The sequence below is a fragment of the Ostrea edulis genome, chromosome 4 (genome assembly GCF_947568905.1).
Source record: "Ostrea edulis chromosome 4, xbOstEdul1.1, whole genome shotgun sequence".
Lineage (NCBI taxonomy): Eukaryota > Metazoa > Mollusca > Bivalvia > Ostreida > Ostreidae > Ostrea > Ostrea edulis.
In genome coordinates this window covers 93,358,306-93,366,691 of record NC_079167.1, presented here as the reverse complement: position 1 = coordinate 93,366,691, position 8,386 = coordinate 93,358,306, and positions in this window count along the sequence as shown.

Genomic DNA, 8,386 nt, shown 5'->3' with positions numbered 1-8,386 from the left:
ATTAATTTATTCAACCGAACTATGTTCAATGGAATACAAGGTATACAAGAAAAATAAATATATAAATATAATTAGTGCAAAAAAAAAAATCGTCAGAGGTTCATATATGAAACAATGTATTTAAATGGATGACAGGAAGACACGTGAAATCTGTATAGATATGGTAGTAATACATTTGTGAGGCAGCAGAAGACCGAGAAACAGACAAAGGTGTGTGGAATATCTACACAAACATTTCTTTATGCTTTCATATTTTGGCTTGACAAAGGTTCAGTAAACTTCAGAACAATTGATATTTCATAATTTTTGTCATCTAACTATTTTTCCTAATTTGTGAAAAAGTTGAACACTGTAAAATGTAGTGGGATTCATCAGCTATTTCTCCTTTGTTACATAATGTACAGAAATGTACATAATGTTTTATTCTGAGGAATATCATATCGTCTACCTGTCTCTATAGGTAAGTGATGGTTTGAAGTGCGAAATTCCATAAATAATGTTCTTAATTTTTACAGGCAAAGTACATATTTCTCTCAATATTTGAAAAGTTTGTAAACCTGGCCCTGGAAAGAGTCATTGACATCAGAAGACCACAACTGAGGAAATTGATCTTTCAATCATTTCATTAACATCATAAGCCTTCCTTATGAATTCGAAATACATGTTCAAAATTCTTTGGATACAGTCAATTCATGGGGTTTTTAATCAATCTTCATCATATCATATCAGGTATAAAAATATCTATAAATAATTACATTTTATTTTCTGGACATAACAATTTTGTCCTGTATTTATTCATTCTCTTATAAACCTTGAACGCCCAGTTTTCCCATAGATTATATAAATCGGAGTTGAGCTTTTCAAATTAAGAATTGTTTTCAGATATTCCAGATGAACCTGTTAAATTATATCGAGATTTTCATCATTACCCCATACTTCCCCTCCATAGAGTAAAACAGGTACAACAACTTTGATAAATAGGTCAAGGCGACATTCTACCGATAAATTGTCTAATTTATGTCACTACACAAAAATTAGGACATCGGATCGTCTTCGCAAAGCTGAAATTACACTAAGCGATACACGCTATACGAAATTGTTTTTATCCTGTAGTTTGCAATATCTTTTTCTAATGACTTGGCATTCATTTTCATGAATTGTTTGCCCATTGTTAATGGATGATCCTATAAATCATGGTGAAGACGAACTTGTTTAATTCTAAATGAGTATACATACGATTTTAACACAGGCAATTGCATCGCTTGGGGTCGAATTTACTATATAAAGAGTACTCTTTACATAGTAAATTCGACCCCAAGCGATGCAATTGCCTGTGGATTTTAACAGATAACGCTTTCCTGTCAGAAAGAATTTTAAAGTCATGTTTAAGACTGAGAAACCATGGAATGTATCGTATCCATTATCCTCAAATTACGGCTTTCAATTGGAGGAGAAAAAACAAACCTCAGGTTTTTCCGCATATGGAGATAGCAGCCGCTTATATTGAGTTCCCTGTATTAAGGTCTTGGTTCAGACACCTGAAGTATCTATTATACTGGTGGTTTTAAGGCCAATTTCTAAAGCTTACAAAAAGCATGAAACGATTACATAAATCGAAAGAAGGGGTGGGGGAGGGTAAGTAATATTCATACTTCAGGTGTCTGTGGGTATACCCGTTGATGTGAAAGCCCCCCCCCCCCTCCCCACTTCATATTTGCCTTCGCGTTAATTTAGCACGCACACACTAGACGAAAAACTTTTTATGACAGAGAAATTGTACGAAAATATGTGTATGAAAATGTGTAACCGTAAGGCTGACTTCAAATAACCATGCTCTATCTGATGAGTTCTAGGCTTTCGTATGCATCTCAATGTATACGTATTATTACAGATAAAAATAAATAGGATGTGATATTCAGCAAACTTGAATCAACATTTATCTAATTATTGCGTTAAAGATTAGGATTCTGTACAACATAATAATATTCTAAGTTGCGAATCAAAACCTGAAACCGTCAATGCTGCATAGAGATTATTACAGGCACGTATATAACCCGAGGGAGAGGAGGGGGAGGGGGGGGGGGGGTCGCCCACTTGTTTGACAACGTTCATCTTCCGTTACTGTTTACATATACCGTTAGTTATTTTCACATTCAAAGTAAGATATAGGCCTATTGGCTGATTGACTAGTAGTGATGAATGGTAAGAATGTAATGCCTCGTTCACACGGATGCGCATTAAATTTTACTTCGCATCAAATTTGATACGAAGTAAAATAATATTTAATGCGAAGTAAACTAATGCGCATTAAATTCGTATGCATCTCTATTAAAGGGTGCGCGAAATAATAGAATAGACTATGTTATTGAAAATTATTTTAATAGATATTTTAATGAATATTGTGTAGATGCAGAATTCTTTGTTCAAAACGCTATATAGGCCTACATGTAGTATACTACATGTTTACAATTTACATACATAACTGATCTACACATAAGGAGTTTTTTGTCGTGTTTATTGATATGTTCCCAAGAAATTACTTGTTATTTCCTCTGACAACCAGCATTCAATCTAGACAATCTATTGTTTCTTCATGGGCCCAATTTTAAAACTTCGGAACGTCCTTTTCACCATTCCGCTGACTACTGTTGTGACGTAATTTTCAATTACTAATACGTATTATAAGACTACTATGACGTCATATGGTATACAAATTAACAATGAGCGGCATATTTGTTTTTAAAAAATGTAAAAAAGAAAATCATATTATCACTATTTTAAAACATTGTTGTCGTATTTAAAAGCAATTCCTTCTACATGTATTACTCAGTATGCCTATGCAGAGCAGATTTACGTCTGACGTTATCTAATGACATGCTGTTTGCACATGTTTTTAGTGATTATTATCATTTTGCTTAGTTTTTCGTACAAAACTAACATTAATATATATAGCTGACCATGGGTATGATGCATGTGACCCAAATTGGCCATTACGCATGCGTCTTCATTTAATTCGAATTAGCTTCGCTTAGCGTTCACACGGAGCTAATGCGAAGTAAATTTAATTCGCATTAAATCGCGACGTCAATTTTAATTCGAAGTAAACTAATGCGCATTAAAATCTCCGTGTGAACGCGGTTCAGATTTAATTCGCATTAACTTACGTTTAATGCGAATTAAATTCTTCGTGTGAACGAGGCATAAACTTGAACTGATGAATTGAACTCATGTCATGAAGGATTTTGTTTGAATTTTTTTAAAAGTGATTTTATTTTTGTCTTTCCTATCCACCTCCTCTCAGGCACTTTTCTTGCCTTGTTCACCCATCTTCTTTAATTAAGGATATCACTGTCTTGCATTCAAATAGAGATTTTTGAAATGTTATCCTATTGTGCGATCTTCATTACACTATAGGGATTTTCTCGTGTTTTTTTTTTTAAATCATACATCCTTATTCCGTTAGTAGAGGTCATGTCAAGCGCACTTGTAGAGAGGAACTGAGGGTCCAACCCCTTCCTCTGAGTTTGGTAGAAAATGAATATATTTCACCTATCTTTATGCAGTTCCAGTTGTGAAATTGTACTTTTAACGAACACTTACTAAACTACGCTACCAAACGTGTGCTGTATAACGTCAAAATTTGATGACGTCAATGTAATTGTCGAAGTGACGTAAAGTTAATTGTTCACTGACGTTGTAATCAGGAGAGTGTGTTTGAGACAGGTACGTATACATACATGTGTTTTAAATTTTGTCGTACATATATATGTAAATGCGTGGACTGAACCAGCACAAACCATAACCTCGCAAAATATATTCTTCCGGCGCGCCATCCATAATCATCCTATGATATTGCCGGTTTTATGGTACCGCGGTATGCCACACGCATACAACGTCACCTAGTGGGTGCATATTTTTAGATTGTAAACAAAGGGACACGTTGCACACCGAATGACATATTTTATTGTCTAATGTCACGGCAGTTGGTAAGCAAGCTTCATCTGTGATATTTCTGTAATTTTTTTTTTTTTAATCTTCATAAATGATATGCATCTTCAGGTAAGTAGACATCCATAAATAGGCCTACAGGTACAAGTACCTAAGAAAAATGAAAACACACTACAGAACCGGTCTCGTGTGACGTCTGTTGTGTACATGTACTTTAAAATTGAGGATAACAATATCATGTGTTTGCCATATAATAAGGAAAGGCTGTTTTAAATTTTTAAAAAGTATGGAAAACCATGTAAAATATTGTAGTCATTGGGCACACTCAGCATTGTACACACCAGTCGGGGTACTTTCAAAAAGAAGATATATTTAAGTAGTCCCACTGTGGAAAAAAACCTCAATTTGAGGTTGTAAGACAATGTTACATAGCAAATCCACAGACAACTGTATACACATGTATATCGCTTGGGTGTGAATTTACTGTTAAAGAATAAAGGTATAGAATTCTAAATATAGGGTACCCAAGTCCGCCGATGAAAAAACAATGAACCAAATGTTATAAAAATCTAATCTGTTTTCTAATATAATCACACATGATCAATCTACATGACTACCAAACTTCATCCAATACTATATATACTAGCGGAAAAAAGAAAAACTGTGTATTATAAAATTTAGTATAATTTTTCGTTATCGATTGTTTATATTTATAAATCTAAACAATCGATAAAGGTGATGTTTTGAACCATATCGGATAGTACCCGAATCAGATGCACGGACTTTTTCATGGTTAGTGAACACATGTTGTTTATTGAAGTGTTCGTAAGCACAAGTTTTACTGGCCAATACTGTTTGGAGTAAGGAGTATAAAAGGTTTGTTTGGACACTATTCGTTAAGGAAAGCACTTTAGTTTTGACCAAATTTACCCTTCTGTCATGCCACGACTCAGCGAAAACCAACGTAATCGTGCTGTTGGGATGCTTCAAGCTGGAATGGCACAACATATCGTAGCAAGACACTTTGGAGTTCATCGGAACACCATCCAGTCATAATGGAGACGTTTCCAACAATCTGGTAACACTCGGGATCGACCACGTTCTGGGCGTCCTCGTGTGACGTCGTGTCGACAGGACAACCACATTAGACTTGTGCACCTGAGAAATCGTTTCAAGACAGCAAGTTTGACTGCTCGTAGCATTCCTGGACTTCGACCAATCAGTCCAAGAACTGCGTAATCGTCTGCGCGAACACAACATCAGACCAAGACGTTCAGCGGTGCGCCCATTACTGCTTCAATGTCATCGTATCGCTAGACTAGCGTGGTCCAGACGACATCTGCGATTCAGAATACAGGACTGGGCCAATATTCTGTTCACTGATGAATCCAGATTTCATATGGATAGCAGTGACGGCCGTTGTAGAGTGTATCGTCGCGTTGGGGAGCGGTACCAGGACGCTTGTGTTGTGCAACGTCGACAATTCGTTGGAGGTAGCGTTATGGTGTTGGGTGGAATAACAGCACGTGGAAGGACCCCTCTACAAATTGTCAATGGAAATCTCACCGGCGTACGCTATCGAGACGAAATTATTCAGCGCCATGTGATACCCTTTATACAGAGACAGCAAAATGACATCACTCTGCAGCAAGACAACAAAAGGGCCACATGTTGCACGTGTAGTCAGGGACTTTTTTATTCAACAGAATCTCGATGTCTTGCCTTGGCCAGCTATTTCCCCCGATTTATCGCCGATCGAGCACGTCTGGGATGAAATGGAACGACGTCTACGCCGTTACCAAATCAGCCAGTGCCATTGGCTGATTTAGGCCAGGCTTTAACCAACATCTGGAACAACATCCCTCAAGCATTTCTGAACACTTTAGTGGCATCAATGAGGCGCCGTTGTCAAGTATGCGTGAATGCAAATGGTGGTCACACGCGTTATTAACTTTGTTAATTCAAGTTTAAATACCAGTGTCTTTCGAGTGTGCTGAAATTGATGTTATTCGACGTTTACATTAATGGATTATGAAATGTTGTAACGAATACATTTGTTAACAATAATACAAAAAAAAATTGTTCATTTTCCCCCCATATATTAAATAATGTACATTCCTTTTTTCCGCTAGTATATATAATGTATGCAGAAATGAATACAGAAAAAATGTCTATTATTTTTTGGTCGAATTTTAGCTGGGTCTTGGCACTGTACCACTATTAACAGAATGTTTGTGCATTGCAACAAGCTAAGCTGAATTTCTTACTCCAGTTCATAAACTGAAGTCCTTTTAAAATAGCTCCAAGTGACTGAAAATTGTAAAACCGTCTGCACTTTCACATGGATCGGTGAACGGTTTGGACGGAAAGGTGAACGGTTTGTACGGAACGGTGAACAGTTTTCACGGAACGAAACGGGGTTTGGAGGTGTAGTAGCACGGTTTTGCAGACTCTGTAAATGTTTAATTTGTTCTGCATGAAGTGTTGAATAAAAAACCTCGATATGTACAGTATGTGGCCATAAGTGAGTCATCATTTCTTTTTTTTTTTTTACTATATATTTCATTGAAAAATGTCTTTTATAAATACTTATTGTGAGGTCAATATCAATCCGATTTCCATATTTTTTTTCACTTAATCATGCAAAATTTTCGAATTTTCTTTTCTTAGGATGCTAAACAAGTTGTGATACATTGATCATTGAGAATAAATTTTGAAATCATCAAGGCAAATTTTCTAACCTCAAAATACTACACTTCCTTACCAAATTTGTGTCGTAAAATTTCAATTTTGCACTTGATGGGTAATTATCACCACAACCCCTACAGATAAAATTATTTTGAAATTATGTGAAAAAACTACAAAAAATTTTGCATTTAAAGATATTATATCCCTAACAATGAACTAAAATAACGTTGCAATATTTTTTTTTCAAAAAGGCATTTTTTTAATGAAATACATAGTGAAAAAATGAAATGATGACTCACTTATGACCAGGTACTGTATTTTGAAGTACGTAAAATTTGTACCCCATTGTGCAGTATTTGCATGATTTGAAAAATGAAAAAGAAAAAAATCATTGCTGAACCCGACACATGCAATGCGTAGTACATGTAGTTACTCGAGTACATCCATACTCAATTTGTTTAATGTAACTTCAACGTTTGTATAGCCCAAATATCGCCCCAATTCGACTAACGCACTTTTTAAAATATTCAAAATATAGATCTGCAAGATGGACTGTCATTCTAATTTTTTAATTAGTAAAATTTACGAATGTGATAACATCATCAAACAGTAGTCGTTGGAAGCATTTTGAGATCTACATGAAGAAAAAAACCACTCCTACATCTACCTCCAAAAATTAATGAATTGAATCGCTTCGAATCTCGGCCATTATATATCCCCACAATTTGTATCACCACAGTATGGGGAACAGCCTCAGCTTTAATCAAAGGATAAGATGTTACTCGCCAGTACAACAGATCCCCAATTTTAGACCAAGGCGTCAAAATGCCAAGATCAGGTAGATCTAGGTTTGCTTATCCAAGTGGCAGTGTTACCCCAAATGTGCACCAATACCTAACACCAACATTTACATGTACGGTAGTTGCTCAGTGTTCTTTCTGTCTTGGAATGTGCAGGGATAGAAATACATATCCGGCTAGTAATACTCTATGTCATATTTGCAACATATTATCAACCAGATGTTATATCAACCCCGGCATCAGCAATGCTTTCGGAGTACCCAACCTTATCTCAAACAACTCCGCCGCCATATACGCCTCGGACGACGATGCACCCGTTGAACCGTTGGCTTACGACAATAGCAATTCGACGTCTAATATTTTGCAATCCGAGCAAGTATTGAGAGCGAACCCACGCTTCGGAATCACTCCAACGGCAGCATTATGCATGTATCACTTCCCGCCACTAGCCTGGGACACAAACAACGCCTATAACTTAAGCTACACCAACAACTCCCAAAATTAAAACTATGCCCTGGACTCAAACAACGCCCATGACTCAGAAAACGCCCAGTGATGAGCCTGTCTGCTCGGGTCAGAAATGCAGTATTGATAAATAGAATTCTACAACTGACCACGGAGTGTCAGATCATTAGGTATAGATTGTTTTCTTATAAGGTTATAAAAATTATAGCGCAGTGTCAACAGACCCAATAGTCATTGGAGGTGTAAATCTTTGAACTCCTTCCAGGAACAGGAGAATGATTGCAATATTCCCCACTGTCTAAATTCTCTGACTGCCATTAATCAGAGGAAAGGCACATCGATCCCTAGTAGTACTCGCATACATGCATGTATGCATGTCACGCTTTGTGCCATATCTGACTTGAAAATACGTCATCAATTAGCAGTTTACAAATATCCTAGAAGATTTCATCATTTAATAAGTGGCCTCAATGATCGTAGCTAAG